This window comes from Microcebus murinus, chromosome 4 (assembly GCF_040939455.1).
Source record: "Microcebus murinus isolate Inina chromosome 4, M.murinus_Inina_mat1.0, whole genome shotgun sequence".
Taxonomy (NCBI): domain Eukaryota; kingdom Metazoa; phylum Chordata; class Mammalia; order Primates; family Cheirogaleidae; genus Microcebus; species Microcebus murinus.
The window spans coordinates 77,562,932-77,582,177 of NC_134107.1; the positions used below are offsets into that span (position 1 = coordinate 77,562,932).

Genomic DNA, 19,246 nt, shown 5'->3' on the forward strand with positions numbered 1-19,246 from the left:
TAGCAGGCCCATAATTTATACCCAGTTCTCTGTGTATGACTCCAGAATCACAATTAACCACAAAATTATACTTTCTAGAACAAGATTCCAGCCTATAGCGTGAGATTTTTTTTTCAGGTATCACAAGGTCTTACCTGCTCCTAAGATACATTTTCTCATTCTTGCTATTATAAAATTCCTATTATTATACAAATTACTTGAGTTGGGACCATATCATTAGATAACCATCACTAAAGCAGAAATCTAGCCTGAGAACAGTAAGGCTTCCCCCCACCAAGCTAGAAAGGCTTTTCCCCTCAGGCATTACTAGAAAACATTCCTGGAACATTTTAAGGAATAAATGGACTCTAATTCTGAAACGCAGAAAGCCAGAGGCCTCAGGGAAGGGGACTTAGGACTGGCCAACTCTGATAGTGAAATGAAAGTTCTGGAGATGAAATCACTGATTAAATTTCATCAAACATCTCTGGGCAGCTATGATTGGCAAACATGTTTGAGAAGTAGAATTAGATGAAAGGGTACATAAAGTCACATCAGGAGATGTGCTGCCCAGGATAGATTCAGCCTACTTTCCCATTCTCTTTCATTCTTCACAATCTTCTTTCTAACTTGACATTCAGAAATGGATGCACCATGTACAGCGTTGAGCTTTCCAATGGATTGTCAGTGAGACTCTTTCTCTATATTTGGCAACTAAATGCTTATTGATTGCTTAAAATATGTCCCCATCTCCTGGCAGACGACTTCCCTGTCACACTTTACCCCCGACCTTGCTTCTCCAAAACCCACATCATTACCTGAAATAATATCCTATTATGTTATATTGTATTTTGCTATGCTATTTGTTTGTCTATTGCATGTGTTTCTGTCTAGATAGCAGATTCCATAAGAGATAACCTTGTCTATTTTGTTCACCCCGGCATTACTAGCATGTATCATGATCCTGGAAATATAGTAGTTACTCAATAGATTTTGTTAGATGAATGATTTTGTTAGATTTTGTTAGATGGTATAGACAGCTACGAGAAGTATTAAGGGAATTAATATATAGCATTATTTATTATTTACTATCTCTTAGGTCTCTTCCAGGTGTTTCACAGCTACTAACTCCTTTACTATTCATTATATTTCTGTGAGGTAGATATTATCATTATCTTCCTTTTACAGGTAAGGAAGTGAGGCATGGAGAGGTTAGGTAACTCACTCAATGCCACATGCCTACAGAGTGGCAGAGCTACACTAGAACCCAGTTTGTCTGGCTCCAGGCTTCTCTTAAACACCACAGTAATATAAGACAAGGCACTACCAGTTTGTTTGGGAAGAAAAGTCTTGCCTAGGTGAAAAATAAAGGAGTTCATAGTAAATAACAAATGAAGGTATAATCAATACATTTACTAAGGGCTGAGGGGAGAGAAGCTTCCTGGAAAACTAAAGTTGTCAAACAAAGGCTCACAAAGAATCTGAGATTTGGACTGTTTCTTGAATAATGGTTTGGCTAGCGATGGAGGTCCCTTATCACTAAAGCCCTAATGATTAAAGTAACAAAAAGCTTGTTCCAGTAAAGATATAAAGCACCAGTGATCCCATGACACATAGACATCTCTTTGAAGGTTCTGTTTGCCTTGGCTTGACGATATTTACTATGCTTGTAAGGAAGCAGGGGAAAGAGGGAACAAAGGGTAAGAGCCTGATGATGTCAGTCTCCTGAGAAGGTTCTGGAAAAGGCAGCATTGTTTCTGCAACACCAGTAGCCCAGGAGCTGGGAATTCTTTATGGAGAAAGCAGAATAGTCAAAAAACAATCACCCTCCCTCCCCTACTCTGTCTTCTGAAATGAAAACTGAGTCAGAGCTTTGTTAATAAGGACTCATCTGCTGCACTGGTTGGGAATTTCCCAAGTGAAGTTGAAATGTCAATACCTGATTCACCACTGATTGCTGTGATGCTTACTGGGATGTCAAAATACTGACATTGCTGTCAATGAGAACAGGGGTTGCTCATTTTCTCCTAGGTTAGGGTCTGAGAAGGCATCTTAAGCACTGCAGGGCTTCACTGAGGTGAGAAACATGCTAGAAAACAACATGCAAGGCAGGGCTCCCATCTTTGACTTCCCCATCCAAGAGAGGACCCCACGACTCCAGTGGTGGTGCTTTCAGTCCCTTCTATTCATCAGGGCAGCAGGATGCATGATTCAATGAGCTAAGAATTAGAATCCTTTCTCTAGAAAATTGGTTTTTGAAAGTGCCTAGTGGGTATGACTAAGAGGTTTTGTGCACTGGGGTTTCAGTTGATGTTTGTATTTTTTCTTATTATGACTTGAAGGAAAAAACCAGAATCTAAAATTAGCCCTTGTTTTTTCAACTTGGAACTTTGTAAACACATCAGCAGTGATGTGCGTGCGTGCGTGCGTGTGTGTGTGTGTGTGTGTGTGTATGTGTTGTAATAAGCAATATTACAATTTCTTGACATTTTCATTGCTGTTTCTTGACATATTTAGTGAGGTTTTAAAGGTTTCTTTAGAAAGAAAAAAAGAAAAAAAATGGCTGTCTTCCAAACCACCATATGTTTCCAATTGCAAATTCAAAAGCAGAAGAACTCAAGTTGTATAGCCTTTTGTGGGGGTTAGGGAGCTGGGAAGGTAGGTCATCTTTTTAAATTTATTTATTAGAATTTCAGTGTTACTCAGTGATATAAGAGGAAAATAAAGCATCTATCAAGCATTTGCTGAATACCATCTATGTGTAAGACACTGTGTCAAGAAAGGGTACAGAGAGTTTTAGATACAATCCAGCTGGGGGCACAAGACATAAAAGAAGGCAAGTATCCAATACAGGCTGGTAGATGGATAACTTTCAGGCAGAAGTCTTCCAGGTCAAAGAGTAAGGAGCTGATCTGGTAAAAGAAAGATTCATATATGAGGTAAAATTGGAGCTGAGTTTTGCAGATGGATAGCAGGACATTCCAGGTGAAAGAAACTAGAGCCAAAGTCACAACGATTGAGCTGTGCAAGCACATCCGGTATTGTGACTAATCTGTGTGGCTGGAACTGGGTTTACCTGGGAATGGGAGGGGATAATGGAAAAAAAGGCTATAAAAGTAAATAGAAGTCAGATTATGGGGAACGGGGGTGACAGGCTTGGTGTAGCATTATTGTTGCTAAGTTTTATTTAGTTCAACCAACAATTCCATGAATTGGGCATTGATTATGAGCCCTACTCTATAGATGAGGAAACTGAAGTTTCTAGAGGCAATAATTATCCAAAGTCAATTTGGATGTTTGGTTAAGTTGGATTTGTACTGAAGTCTGTATGATTCCAAATCCCCTTAACCTCCCTAGCTTCAGTGATGAAGTAGACTTGAGTAATGACTACTGTTAGCCAGTGGGTGATATTCCAGCAGGAACAATGATGTTTCTAAGCAGGGCAAAGAAATTAGAACAGATAAATGAAAGAGCAGCTTCCTAGACATAAGGGAACCACAGGGCATGGTAGAAGTAGCAGGACCCCAAGAGTTGTCATGCTCTGGATGCATCCTCAAAAGACCATTAATGTCTTTTAAAGAGATATCAAAATTAAAAAGCTAGGACTTTTTAAAAGGCTAATTTAGATTCTTCCTTTACAGCCCAGTGCTAAGAAATGCTTGGAGATCCCTTCTAGCTGTATGTGACTTGACTTGGCCCTTCTCACAAAGGCTTCCTAATCAGACATCACTTAAGGTGCCTAGCTTCAGTATTGTGCAGCTCTCCTTCCATATGAATGTCCTGGCAAATATTTATTAAGAAGCAGATGCAGGGTGAGTAGTGAGAGTAGTTAAGGATCTGGCACCATGACAGTCATGCATTTCCCATTTGAGTAACTGTCCTCCTTCAAGCAGCTAACAATTTCTAAGACTCAGGTTCTTGAGTCAAATCCAGTTAACATATGTGCCAAGGCACTGCAAGTCACTGAAGTAGCAGAGAGCTAGGGCCTCAGAAGCCACTTTGTTTGCAAATACTAGGCCACCTTGCTAAATTCTACTTGTATCTAACTGTAAAAAGGATTTATTATTTCATGCTACTGATAAACAAGGAGCTGAAGTGGCTTCAAGCACAGTTAGATCCAGGTACTCCAAAAATATGTGTAATTTATCTTTTTCCATCAGGTCTGTTGTCCTTAATATTGGTTTATTCTCAGGTGGGTTCTTCAAGTGTTGGCACATATGATTAAGAGCCCAGGCTTACATCTTTCAGTTCACTTACCCCAAAGAAGTGAGAATAGCGTGATTTATGAAATACTCCTTTCTCTACAAATGCAGCAGAATTCCCAGCACTGGGTTAATGATACAGCTTGAGTCACATGCTTACTCCCGAACCAAGCACAATGGCCAGAGAATGTCATGCTCGATCAGCCAGTTCTGGGTTACAAGCCTACGCACAGCTAGAAGGTGGGCCCAGCTGCACCCAAGCCACATGGTAAGACAGTGAGAAAGGGATAGTTCTCCAGGAGAAATTGGGTTGCTGTGACTAAAGGAAAGAACAATGGTTACTGGGCAGTTGTCATTATAATGTTGAAGTCACTATTGTTATGACAAGTAGAGAAAGAGCAAAAGGAATAGGAGGAAGGGTATTGTCTACCCCATGACAAAGCAGAAATGACTTCTAGATTTCATCTTTTCTATGATCAGCCTGAACTTCAGAACATCTTCTCTAGTCCTGTCTCTCACAACTTCCCTGCTACACCCTGAGCTCTAGACTTGCCAAACAAGCTGGGCTCTATCAAGCTTCCAGGCCTTTGCGCAGGCTGCTCCTCTCTCTGGAATGTAGACCCACCCACCCACCCCTATATCCACCTGGTCAATTCGTACTTTCACATCCTCAAACATACTTCCCAGCTGAATATCAGACGTTTTCTTCTGTCTGCCCCCATAGTCTTTCTTTCTTTTCTTTCTCCCTCCCTCCCTCCCTCCCTCCCTCCCTCCCTCCCTCCCTCCCTCCCTCCCTCCCTTCCTTCCTTCCTTCCTTCCTTCCTTCCTTCCTTCCTTCCTTCCTTCCTTCCTTCCTTCCTTCCTTCCTTCTTCCTTTTCTCCTTCTCCTTCTTCTTTTTGATTGACCATTTATTTTTGTGGGTTTGCTTTGGTTGGGAGCACCAACACATCCTGGGCCACCTTGACAAGTTCTAATAGCAGGCTGGACAAACTGTTTCCTGATTCCTGTCTGTGAGGGGGCAAGGGAAACCCAGTCCCTTCCTTGCAGCTGATGTGTTCTAGACCCTACACAGGACATGCATACATGTGTGAATTAATATCAATCCTTAGCAAAGTCACATAACTAGGTGTGTGACCTCATTTTCTGCTCAGTTTTCTCAGAGGGCTAACTCTATCATCCTCACAGACCATTAATGTCTTTTAAAGAGATATCAAAATTAAAAAGCTACAACTTTTTAAAAGACTAATATAGATTCTTCCCTTACTGCTGAGGCTCAGTGCTAAGTAACCCTTGGAGGTCCCTTCTAGCTGTGCATGAGGTGACTTTGCCCTCCTCACAAAGGCTTCCTAATCAGATATCACAATTTGGGAGACCATTAGGACAGGCTTTAAAACATGGCAGAATACTCCTGGTCCCAGGCCTGTGAGATGACAGTCAATACCAACTTTTAGGTAAACAAGGTTATTCCACACAAGAGACCCCAGGGAATCCTTCTCGGGATCAATAATTTTGCCATTATTTTTCATAATGTGGCATATTTAGGGCAGAACTAGTCAGACACTTTCTAATGGCACTTCCCAAGAGGCCACTGACAGACTCGCAAACCCAACCTCTCCACTAGGCAGAACTTAAGCTGTTTGGAAGTTATAAGAACTGTGACAGTGAGCTTGCCAAGCTTCCAGAATGCAGCAAGTCCTGCTCAGCCAGCCTGTCAAAGAGTGAGGTAATTTATAAGCCGGAATATGAGGGAACCAAAAGTGAAAAAGGAAGGGAAAGGCTCTGAGGAGAACAGCTAAGAATAGTTTTCCTTCTTTGCCATTCCATGATGCTCTGGGGCAGAGCTTAGCTAATAGGCTGTGGCCTCAGCCCATTCTGTAGTTATGGCAGACATTAATATCCAATAATACCTAATCAGGGAATTCTTTCTTTTAGGACCTGAGGCTTATCATCCTTCTCATTGTAGCCAAATACTTAAGAAGGCAGGTGAGATGGAACTATTTGCTAAGGTTTGAAAGTCCCTCCAAAACTCATGTTGTTGTTGATTTGTGTTGAGTCCCCAGTATTGAGAGATGAGGCCTTTAAGAGACAATTGTATTATAAAGACTCTGTCCTCATGAATGGGTTAATCCATTCATGGATTAATAGATTAATGGGTTATCATGGGAGGGGGCCTGGTGGCATGATAAGAAGAAGATAGAGACCTGAGATAGCATGTGAACGTCCTCAGCCCCTTGCCATGTGATGCCCTGAGCCACCTGGGTACTCTGTAGAGAGTCCCCACCAACGAGGATGCTCTCACCAGACGCACACCGTCAACCTTCTCAACCTCCATAACTATAAGAAATACATTTTGTTTCTTATCAATTATCTAGTTTCAAGTGTTCTGTTGTAAGCAACAGAAAACAAACTAATACATCATTCTTCTCTTAGAAAGTTTTTCTATGGCTCTCCATTGTGTTCTAGTATCATTGTTTCCTGCTCTAGCCAAATCTCACAGATTCTCTATTATTTCTCTTTTCTAAATTCTATTTGAGACTCTTCACCATTCCACACAATTTTGCATTTATTTGCCTTATATTTATCCTAAGGCTTTGCAGTAAGATTGTACGGATCTTAATGTGCTCTTTTGTGTCCATAGCTTTCACAGTGCCAGACAGAGTAAATACACATCAAGAACTTACTGATTGGTTTGGGACAAATAATTTAGCTGCTGAGTATGCGGGGAGGAGCTAATGTTATTTAGCAATATCTGTGTGCCCGGTGGTATGCTAAGTGCCTTACATACACTATCTAATTTAATACTCACTGCAGAACTTTGAGTAAGCATTATCATCCCCATTTTTTACAGGCTAAGAAATCAAAGTTCAGAGAACTTACAAAACTGGTTAGTGTGATATACCCCAGAAGAAATACTAGATTTAAAGAATGCCATTACTTAGAGAAGTCCCTCAGAAGAAATTTGGGTATATAAGACAACACCATGTTTTGGGAAATAAAATTCAGTTAGTTTGTTTAATTAAGTTCCATATCCTGATAATGGAAGGGAAGAGATAGTTTAAATTAGAATTGCCACAGAGAATCCATGATATGTGGCAAATGCAATAGCAAAGAAATTAAAGGCCCTGCTCTTATAAGATATATATTTCTAAATTTCCATTTGTTGTTCTTACCGTCCAAAAGGCTTTTACCATTGATGGCTAACATTGTGCATTTTCATAAGTTTATTTTTTTTTCAACAAAGATGAATAACGCACAGTTTTCAGTCTCAAAGAGCTCAAGATCGACTGAATGGGATAGACCAAAACATAAACATAATTATATTACATAAGAGAGATGAAGGATAAATATAGAGAGAGGATATTCAGGGACTTCAGAGAAGGAAAACCTAGCCCAGTCTAGGAGATCTGGAAATCTTCTTGGAAGAGTTGAAACTGTGTTTGTCTTACTTTCTACTGTTTCACAAACTTAGCATAATTCCCCATTCTTTACATGAGCATGGCAAGCATTTGTGGGACAATCAAGGTATGCATAAATGATTGAACTCTCAGCATTAAAGTTGGTGAAGAATGATTCAGACAAGGAAGGGGGAGTTTGGAAAAAGGGGCTAAGGAGATGGAGGGTAAAGAATATTATTCCAGGTGGAGGACCCTGCAGAAACAAAGCCACACAGGCAAGAAACCAGATAACTTGGGTAGACATTATAATTTCTCTTACATTACTGAAGCATAAAATATATAGATAAGACTGAAAGAGAATGGAGCTAGAGAAATAAGTCTGGGTCATATTCAGGGGTAACACTGGAAACAGTTGACAATTAAAACAGTGTGGGTGTCAAGTTTCAGAACAAGCGCTGGTCCAGAAGACACTCTATGGTGGCAGACGCTTGATGACGGGACAAAGTCTGGGAAGGTTGGTGGTGGAACTGGGTTTGACGGAATGGGATCTTGAGCTCGAGAGGGGGAGTTGGACAGGAGCCTAGACTGTTCATCTACAGTAACCAGAGAGAAGGCAGAATACATACGCCAATAGGGAGACATGTTCTAGAACTCACGGAAACTCTTTTCTAGTTGCTTCTCTTTCTATGGTGAAATATGTAGCCAGGTCTCCAGCTGGGAGTGAGGATGGAGGAGTAGAAGCTGGAGGTCTGTTGCAGCATGAGTAGGTATGGAACAGTCAGGTAGGAGAAAGGGAGAGTGAATCAAGTAGGGCCTGCGGCAGGTGGGCAGGGCAGGACTAAGATCCGCTTGAAGTTAATATTCATGAGACTAAACTGAAATCAGTCACTATTATTCTGTGTTTTTGCCTAGTGCTGGTGTGCAATAGGTAGAGTATTGGACTTAAATAAAATTATGTTTTTTTCCAAGTGAGTATGAAGTGGAAGTTAAGCCTAACACTAGCCTAGCATTACCTCTAGGGTTTGAGTTACCTAGTAGTCTAAAAGGGTACTGAATGGAGGATTTCTCATCCTATCTTGTGAATCAATTTCATATACACATTCCTGCTCCCCTTCACAACTAAATTTCTCGAAAATATTGTCTACACCAGGGGTCCTCAAACTTTTTAAACAGGGGGCCAGTTCACTGTCCCTCAGATAGTTGGAGGGCCGTTGGTGAGTGTGGTGCACATTCCACACATGCACGCTGTGGGCCCGGGACCAGTCGGCTGCTAAGCAGGACAGGCAGCCGTGGCAAAAACACCCAGCGGGCCAGATAAATGTCCTTGGCGGGCCACATGTGGCCCACAGGCCATAGTTTGAGAACACCTGGTCTGCACCAACTGGCTTCATTTTCTCATTTCCTATTGAGTTTTCACTCTATCTCTCTCAATGTTCCATCTAGTCTTCTTTGTGAATTCCTTTCACTTGCTTTTCTCTCCCTCACTTCCTACCCTTCACATCAGCCCTGAGCTATCTCATCCAGCTCCACCTGGTGGCATCCCCATGGTTTTCATTGCCATATGCTTGCAGAGGCTTCCAAATCCATGTCTCCAGTTCATCTCTCTCTCCTAGGCTCCAACCAACCTCTTCCACTCCTTACTGGATCTAACCACTCAGACGTTCTTCCCATACCACAAGCTCAAATGTCCTAAATTATTTATTATCTTTCACTCCAATATGTTCCTCTTGGAGTATTCTCTATATCATTGGTTCCAATATCTACTAGACTGTTCTAGTTAAAGCCCAGGAATTCACTCAACCTTCTCCCTTTCCTCATCACATGTATCCCATTAATTAATCATCTAAGCAACCATTAATTCTTGCCTTCTTTATTTTTTTATGAATATCCCAAATTATTGGCAATGACCGTGTAATCAGAAAAATATCTTAAATAATAAAAATACATATTTCATAATGTCAAGTAGGACCTGGTGCTCATATCACCTCCACACTCTTGGGAAATTTACCACAGACATTTGGTAAAATTGCATTTCAACAGCCTGACAGCTTTTGGCTTCTGCAAAAAGAGACTGGGGGCAGAGCCATGAATATTTAATCTGTTTCTCATTGAATTACCCAAAAAAAGCAGGAATGGAAACTCCACCCACTGGCCAGCACTAGTTGCACAACTCAACGTTCTCACATTTTATGGGTGGGGTCACGAGGAAAATTCAAAGCAAAGCTGTGAGTCCTTTATGTGACTGTGTCAGAGTCTCCTTTGGGCTTATGTGGTGAGAGCTTACCTTCCCATTTAGAGCTGCTGTGCTTCATGACTTCCAGAAGCAAAGCAAGCTGAGCTGAGTTCTTGGAAAATGCTGGGTAGCTGGGGCATATCAAAGGGAATTTGGAATTGTTTATGTGGTTTGAAAATTCTTGGGGGCAAAACTGCCTTCCTGTTGCTTTTGGAAACTACAGTCCAGAATTGGAAAGGAGGTAAACAACAGGAACTCCCTCACCATTTGGTTTGCTTCCCATTTGTACTTAGCTAATTATTTTATGCTAACAAGAGAGCATGTTTCTCCACAGTTCCTTTTTTTTTTTTTTTCTTTTTTGAGGCTTACAGCAACCATGGGACACTTGGAAGATAAAAGCCAAATCAGCTCACTTTCAGTTTAGACACAAATGGAGCCAGATGCCTTCTACCATGCAAACCAATGAAAGAACTTTCTCATCAGCTTCCTTCCACTCTCATGGGTGGGTTTCAGCTGGTATGTGACCAGCCATTATCCAAGGCTAACAGTACTGAAAATTGCAAGTAGTGGTTGGTGGTCATGAATTTAAAGTGGCATCAGTAGTTGGGTCCAGTGTCCCCACTACAAAACCCCCAATATGTATCAGCAACAACATGTGGACACATCTCTTCCTTCCTTTTGACCTCAGTAGGCTCTTGGGTTGTAACTTCTTCCATTCCTCTAAATCTGCTACTTCTGTCTGCTTTCTTTATTCCAAGAATTTGCTCATTTGCTGTGGTTTCTTCTCCTATTCTTTTTGTCCTTGTGAATTAATACCCCTTTCCATTTCTTTACTATCATTGTAGCAGGACTTGCGGAAGGAGAGGAGATAAACCAGTGGCGTCAATCGATAATTTTTAACCAGAACCCTTAATTATTGTTGTGTTTATGTTTTTGCCACTAAACTTTTCATTCTTTCAGGGTAGGACTAGGTTGATTAATTTCTGTCCCAAACAACTCGCACAGTGCCTGGCATTTTTCAGTAATTCTTACTGAAAAAAATAAAAAGATGGAATGAATCTCTCCAAGAGTCCTGTTGCTGAGCTAATGCCCAGAACAGAATCTAAGCTGTATATAAAACTTGAGACAGATGATGATAACAGAGCAGATAATGAAGTCAGGAATTGGGTCAAATATGCTTTGTGACCTCCAAAATGCATTTTCCTAAATTGTGTTTTCAGATATTTGATGCTTGTCTTTAAGTGATATGCATTCAGGTTTCAAGAAAAGTTTCACACTGCCCAAGGGTGGGGACATGTTTCCGTGCAAAATGCATTGGCCCCTGACTGCCCTTCTGTGCCACCACTACCAAATCCCTCCCATAGTTGCATCTTCTCTCAGTTCTTCTCTGAGGGTGGAGAATGCCTGCCAGTCTGAACTCCTGGCTCAGGCAGTTGAGTGGGAGAAGAGGTGGGTGGTTCAGTAATTTATTTTTGCATGCCTGATTTAAACCATTCCCTTTTCACCAAATGGGAGCTTTCAGCTATTAGAGAAGACGTGCAGCCCCTTTTGTCTCTGTACCTTTCAAGCTACAACGATGCCTTTCACCAGATTAAAAGATTAAGGCTCCTTCCAGAATTCTAAACCAGCTGGTTCTGAGAATTTTAAACGTGCCTGAAAAAAAGCATCTGTTCTTTCCATGTTACTTCTATCCTCCCTTTATGCTAAACACCTATTCATTTATGTCTGCTAAGGCCGATATGTGGAGGATCTATATTTTGAAATCTCGAAGAAGAACCTTATTCTGTGAATTTTTATTTTCCTTGTTTTGCTGGGTCCATAAAGACTATAAAATAAGGCTTTCAATCCCTGTGTGTGTTTCACAGCCTGCCAGCCTGATGTGCTCAATGTTGACTGCAGCTATCTTTCTCAGGGTGGAACATGGCACTCACACAAGACCTTGGCTTATATATTTTGAGAAACTTAAAGCCTTGAGAGGCTTTTCTGAATTGGTGTTTTCAAACTCCTAATGCCCCAATTAAAGAGGTTTGCAGTTTTCTCTGAGTTTCACAGCTCAGCTTGGTATAATCTGGATTGGGACAGTTCCAGGAGAGGAGGTCAAAAAAAGTGCAGATTCATACATAATGCATATAGGACTTTAATAAGCATCCTTTCATACTATAGCTTCTCTGCATAGCTTCCCATAAAACTTCACAAGCCACAGGCACTGTGACTATTATTTTTTAAAAGAGCAACAGAAGGAAATGTTCAACCCTGGGCAATCTAAGTTACATCAGGAATTAAAATGTCTTTATACAGCTGCCTCACAACAACAACAACAAAATCTCTATTCTGTGGCAGTAATCACCAACAAAACTTGATAAACTCAAGAAATATATCAATTTGTATCAAGATTGAGAAATTCCAACACTCACTTCTTATTTATAAAATAAAGACAGATTAATGCCCAGTGGAAAAGGGGTTAGAGCAACTATCTACTAACCCTAAGGATGGAATAGGCAAGAAGATAAAATTTAGAGAAAATAGACTATGAAAAGAAGTTTTTAGTTGATTGTGTTCAATATTTATTTCATAGGAATAAGGCATATTGGGTTTTATTGGGACCTTAATGAATGCATAAGATATTCTCTGTGAAAATCTCTGCATAGTGGTATGGCACATATTCCTGTTTATCCCCAAATCATCCCCATCCATTCTTTCAAGAACCCTTGGGAATATATCTCTCAGCATCATGTAAAGTCACATTGAAACTAGATAGGAAGAACTTCACTTCACCTAGAGCTTATGAACATAGATCTGGGGACAGTAGTGGATGAGATTCTGAGCTGTCTCCCTTTAGGTAGCAAATGTATGCATTTCATATAGATACAGTTATCTAGTTACTGGATAACCTCCAGGGAAAGGGAACTCAAAGTAGTGCACACCATTCATGGTAAGATCTGACTATTAGGAAATATTTCCTTTATAAGAAGCTGAGTATTAATCCTGCATCTTTTAGTTACAAGTTACAGCTTCTCAACTCAAATTCTCTTTATTTTTAAGAATGGAGTAATTGAAAAGTCCACCAGAGTTGTTTAGGATAGCTTAATCTAGCAGTTCCAAGGACCTGGGGAGTCTAATTGACCTGCTATGTGTCTCACATACACCTGTGGACCAATCACTGTAGCTGTGAGCATAGAGAATTTTGGCCATCAGTTGTAAATCCAACTCTCATTCCTAGGGACAGAGCAGGTTGGGGGAAAGGAATCAGCTCTCCTTGAACCACAAGAGTGGAACAGAATTACTATGACATAAGGGTAGGGTAATTATTCAAAAGACGGATATAGGATCTTGCTGAATAGTGGAAAATGTTTCACTAACCCTATATATCCCATCAACCCACATAAGAAGGAAGAGGAAATAGAATATTCGTAATTCAAACTCCCAGTTGGAAAAAGGGAGGAGTTAAGGCAATATGCAGGAGTCCATATCATATCCCACTTGGGTGGACAGAATTAGTGAGGAATCCCACCTGCAGCGGAGATTCTGGACAGCCACTCTGGCTGATTCCTAGTTCTGCTCCTTCCTTGTCATCTATGGCCACGTCAGAGAAGACTGCTGTATGATTCCTCTTTGGGGAACCACCCTAACAGATCTAACCGTTCACGTGCTATTGGTGCAGATTTGGAGCTTCAGGGGATTTTTACAGTTGAGAAGTTACAGGCTTAGTTAGGGTCTTTCTGGTAGTACAACTCCTTTAAAAAACCCAATCAACTGACCAATTTGCCAGTAGACAGACCCAGAGATCTTATTATATCATGTGCTTTGAAAATACAGCCTGTCCTTTGCATTTCTGTGTCTTAGGAATTGATCCTGTTGTTTATCAACCTTCTAGTTCTTAAAGAAGTTTCCATTTGGCTCTGCCTCAGAGCAACTCGAAACAACAGGCCAGACAAGGGAAGGCACAGATAATTTGAGTAAAATATACAGCAGGAGCTGTTTGTGTATTTCTCTGGATCCCCTTGGGTCCCAATCTTATCTCCTGTTATTTTCCCCACCTCACTGCCTCACTCCTATCAATATTTGTTTGCGGTAAAGAATTCAAATGTTCAGTCTTGCAAATGGCACGATTATATGACTCTCAGCTACTTTGGATTTCTGGGCACGAGCAGAAAGATCCTCTTTTAGCAACACAATGTCCCAGGGAGGACTTTGGTGGGCACAGGGTTGCATATCCATCACTGAACCTATCACCGCGGCAGATGGAATATTCTGATTGGTCAGACTGCTGTTCCCACTCCTGGGGAGCAGCAAGGAGGAAGCAGAAATCATTTTCACCAATAGCACAGGGACAGTGCCTCTTGTATGCACCTCCCACCCTACCTGTTTACTCTAGCTTTCTGTAGCACCCAAGTATAAAATGACCACACTTTGCCTCAGTTGCATTATATACCTCTGGCTTTCTTTTCCAAGACTTCTCTTTTTTGTCTACCTGGTGGGATGCCTGAGCTATCTGCTGATATGGTTTGAATGTTTGGCCCCTCCAAAGCTCCTGTTGAAATTTGATCCCCAGTGCTGGAGGCAGGGCCAACTGGGAGGTGTTCTGGTCATGGGGGCGGATCCCTCATGATGGCTTGGTGCCCTCCCTGCAATAATGAGTGAGTTCTCACTTCATTCGTTTACACAAGGAGCCTGGCACCCCCCCCCACCCCCTCACCCCCACCCCCTGTCCCTCGCTTGCTCCTTCTCCCACCAGGTGACACGCTTGGTGCCCCTTCACCTTCTGCCTTGAGTGGAAGCTCCCTGAAGCCCTCACCTGAAGCAGATGCTGGGGCCATGCTTCTTGTACAGCCTGCAGAACTGCGAGCCAAATAACGCTCTTTTCTTTATAAATTACCCAGTGTCAGGTTTTCCTTTATAACAGTGCAAAATAGACTAACACACCTGCTCAGCTAGTCTGATTCATGTGCAAACTGGGCATGAGAGAGACTTAACATTCATGGGCACCCCTGGCGGGGGGGGGGGGGGGGGCCGGGGGGAGGGGGACCAGCCAGTGGGTCAGCGGATAAACTTGCTTTCTTCCTTTCCATTGATGGACAATTTCAAGGCACAGTCTATACAGCTTCTCTCAGGGTTCCTAGCAGGATGGAGACTTTTTCATGATGGTTTCATGAGGCTTTTTTCCTTCCTGTTTTACTTTTCAGAGGCCCTCACTCTTGTTCTTTGAGATTGCTTCTCAAAATAAGTTATCTGTATACGAACCTTGTTTAAGACTCTGCTTTTGGAAGGCTGTGGACTGAAGGTGAGTATTATGGACTGAGACCCAAAGGAAGAGTGTGTCTGAAGGAATCACGGTGCATGCGCCTTACTCCCATCAGGCGTGGTTGAAGTGCGTTACATGTTTTGACTCATTCAGTCATCCCAAGTCAATGAAATAAGTGCTATTGTACCTATGTGGTATGGAGAAGATAAATAACTTGCCCATGGCCATGTAGCCATGAAGCAGAGGAGGTAGGATTCGAACCCAGGCAGTGGGCTCCACAGCCTGCACCTCTCACCACCACACTATCCTGCTTCTTAGACTCATCATGTGGTCTAGCTCCTCTTTAGATATATTGGTTAACTCCTCTTTAGATATATTGATATATTGTTTTAGAAATATTTGAAGAGAACATAAAATAAATTAAAAATTTTTAAATTAAAAAAAAAGAAATATTTGAAGACATCTTTCAGGTTTGTCATGACTGCTCTTCTCCAGGTTAAACTAAGCATAGGTCCCTACAAATATGTATTAATTATGTACTATGTGCCGATCAATATGACAGACACTGGGGACACAGTAATGAAGAAAACAGACCCTTTGGCCTCCAGAGACTCAAAGACAAGGAAGGGCAGGAACAAGCGGGAGGGAAGCAAGGGAATACAGGATGCCGAAGCTGTGTGACAGCCATTAAGACTAGGGCCTACACAGCCATTATGACTAGGGCCTAGTATAAACACCTGGGAGGTGCAACTACCCCAGACCAGCTGAGGTAGGAATGTCACCAGCCCTAGTGACTGACCGAGCACTGTGGGTGAATGAAAAAAGGGAGTCAAAGATGTCGTCATGTATGGGGCAGGGACACCCGGGTGTTGGTGGTATCTTTACTGAGAGAGAGAGAAAGAGAGGGAGCGTACTGCAGAATGAGGACTGGGAAGAAAGGTGGTTTGGTGTGAAATAAAGTAAAGCTGCTCAGAGACCTGATCTACATCCCCTAAACTGCTCATCCTGTAAGCAAGTTTGTTTTTAATGTGCACGTTTGGGGGAACTGCAAGTGTAGGATCCTAGATTTTTTTTTTCACAATAATTGTAAACCCTGCAATTGTAGCCATGGTGACCCTAATTCTAGCAACAAATGTATGTACTATTCTACTGAGCTTCACATCTTTGACAATGTCAGCATCTCTTTTAACCACTTCCGCTCGGCGCTCACCGGCCGGGAAGCCTTGCCCACAGCCGGCACTCACAGTCCCAACGATAGTCTGTGCTGTGCATTGACCACGAGTCCGTGTTGCTCTTGTGTGATGAGGAAAGCTTGAAAGCACTGAAAGCTTGTTTTACTTTACAGGCAGCTTTACTTGTAATGCAAATCAGAATAGGTAACATATACATATATGTTTTCATTACATTATTTTTAAATGTTCACAATTTTATTTTGATAAATGAAAAATTAGAAAAGTCATATCACGGCTGTCGCCTAAAGTTGACGCTGGGCTGTTCACCTTCATATCACGGCTGTCGGGTAAAGTCGCTGTGCACGTTCATCTGTGGCTGTCGACTATAGTCGACGCTCGTATCGAAGTGGTTAATGAACATTGTACCACTCCACAGATTTTGTGGGTGGGTTTTTTGTTTGTTTCTGGTTTTTGCCAGCCACATCACAATTATGACTTCTATTGAGCTGGTAGTCAAGCAAAATTTTTTATTTCTTTTCATAATTTTTTTCATTTTTTTTAACTTAAATATAGAAGTATATTATACAATATACTATATGAATATATAATATATACATTTAGGATACATAATATACTTTATAAGATGTATGAAATTTCGTGAAGTTGAGTTCATTGTTTTAACTTGTCCTGATTTTTTTGATCTGGATACTGTTCCTAAACATTTTAGCTTTCCCTCCAATTTCAAGGCACTGATACAAGGCTACAGTTTTAATAATTATGAGTGTAACCAATGTTTCAAAAATGTAGAGGCACATGCTGTCCTAAGTTCAAAAAGGAGTAGAAAGATCTCAAGAGATGTGGGCCAGTGAGATTGCTATTAATTCCTGGAAAAATTCAAAAATAAATTATTAAATAGATGTTTTGATAGCATGAGCAAAGAAAGTGCTGATTGCTTGAAAACAGCATAAGTCTACTAAGAAAAAATATGCCAAACTAATCTAATTTCTTCTCTTCCTGCTGCTGCTAGACTAAGAGCAGAAAGGACTGCTGTAGACATATGCTATGTGAATTTCGGGGAATTTAACAAATTCAGCCATTGCAGAAGAGATGGGGAAGAATGGACTAAATTATAGCAGAGTGGGGCATCCCAACTAAGAGTATGTGATGTAGTTCTTGTCAAAATGATGTTATAAGTTCCCTTTCCTGCTCAAACACAGCAAAGAAAGATAAAATACAGAATGAAAGTTAAAAAGACATGGCCTTGCTCAAGAACAAAATAACTTCTTTGTCCAGCAAAGAAAGAACAGAAGCATATGATCCCAAATGGAATACAAAGGCTATAATTCCAAATACAGGCAGAGACAGCTGGAGGTTTGAGTCCTACAGGGTAAAAAGAGGCACCAAATAGTCCATGCATGTATGTGGGGTGTGTGGGGGCATTCAATCAGAGTCTGTAAGGGCTGGATTTATAGGTTCTGTTAAAAGAAAAAAGAAAGAAGTCTGGACCTAAATAACCCCATAGCAATAACTTACAGGAGGTGAGTAGAAGCTCTCTGCTCTAGGTGGAGTTTTCATTCATCCTGTCTACATCATGTTTTTATGTAATTGCCTTTGCATTTGTAGCCTTTGGACTTTCTCATCTCTGCTAAGGGTCACAGTAAAAACAAATGAATAATTAATGCTATTCAAAGCAGAAGTCAGCTGCCCAGGCCCCCACACGTACATCACACCTGTTCTCCCTGGCATAGGGTGGGTGACATGCTTCTTTAGGAAAAACCATGCATGTCAACTACTACTTCTCATGTCCAAGGCTAGGAAGAAATGGTGCTGCCTGGTAGAGATTTTTCTCCTACTTGCCTCCTCCAATGCCTGTTGCCATTTATACTGTTGTTTTTCTGGAAAAGTCCTTATTAGTGTATCACCTTTCCAAGGTGATTTCTGTTCTATAAAGTTATATCTGAACCTTGACATACCTTGAGAACCTTGAGAAAAAATGAATTAGTTTTAAGATATTCATTCTTCTTTAACAATCACATGCTCGGATGGGTCGACACTGAAGAGTAAGCATCCCATCTACCCTCCAACCTGAAGTTTGGCAGAAACCTGCCTGGCTTCTGTGGTCAACAGAATTGTGTGGCAATCTGGGGATTCTGCAACAACGTGAGCGCACAGAAACCCCTGAACATGCACACATAGTCCACAGACAACCCCAGTAAATTATTCAAATGAATACCAACCAGTGCTGTGATCATTTAATAAAAAACTTGGTTTGAATACTTACATATGTGTTTCCCATTAGTGTGCATTTTCCAGTTCGCTGCAGTGAAAGGTAGCAGACTGAATGCCAGGGTGTGGAAAAGAGTAAACAGTTCTGCTGTTTTGCAGTAGGAACTGGCCAGGGAAAGCTGACACCCTGTGAAACACACCCAGCTCCTGCTTCCCTAAGCTGGAAAAGATGACCTCTGGCCTCTCTTTGTGAAGTCTAGTTTCACTGAAGAGGGGCAAAAAAGAGATTTGTGACCACCAGGAAAAGGTAAAGTAAGTGACGTGTGTGTGTGTGTGTGTGTGTGTGTGTGTGTGTGTGTGTTTGTATGTGTGTGTAACATATAAAAAATACTCTCTTTCCTCTCCCTTTTCCTCCTATTTCAACCCCCTTTTCTCTCTCCCTTCCTCAGTAAATCATCTAAGTATAATAAGGCTTCTGTTCAGCCTAATGGAGTAAACACTTCTGGGAGAAATTTTCCATTTCTCCATTTTTATTAGGATATATTTCCCCCACAACTTATTGGTCCTTGTCTGAATACCTGACCCCAACTAGCCAATGAGTCTTTTCCCTGTAGTTTTGGACTTGGGAAGGTAGAAAAATCTGCCAACCCTCTCCAGAGGTAGAAACTGTAAGATATAAAAATTGGAAATATCACCCCTGCCACTCCCCCTGTTTTCAGCAGTGTGGACAAAACTAATTTTTAGTGACATAGAATGAAGTCCCTGTAATGAGAGAAGCTCAGGTGAGAGAAAGAGA

At 41.3% G+C, this 19,246-nt stretch overlaps 1 long non-coding RNA gene across 1 annotated transcript in view; it reads right to left on the reverse strand.

Annotated features, from left to right (window-relative positions):
• Positions 1 to 18,604, reverse strand: part of LOC142870486 (uncharacterized) — a 35,172-nt gene extending 16,568 nt beyond the window's left edge. The window contains exon 1 of the long non-coding RNA XR_012918854.1: positions 18,506 to 18,604. This is a non-coding gene — a long non-coding RNA (uncharacterized LOC142870486). The remainder of the gene's footprint in view (positions 1 to 18,505) is intronic.
• Between the last annotated feature and the right edge of the window lie 642 nt (positions 18,605 to 19,246).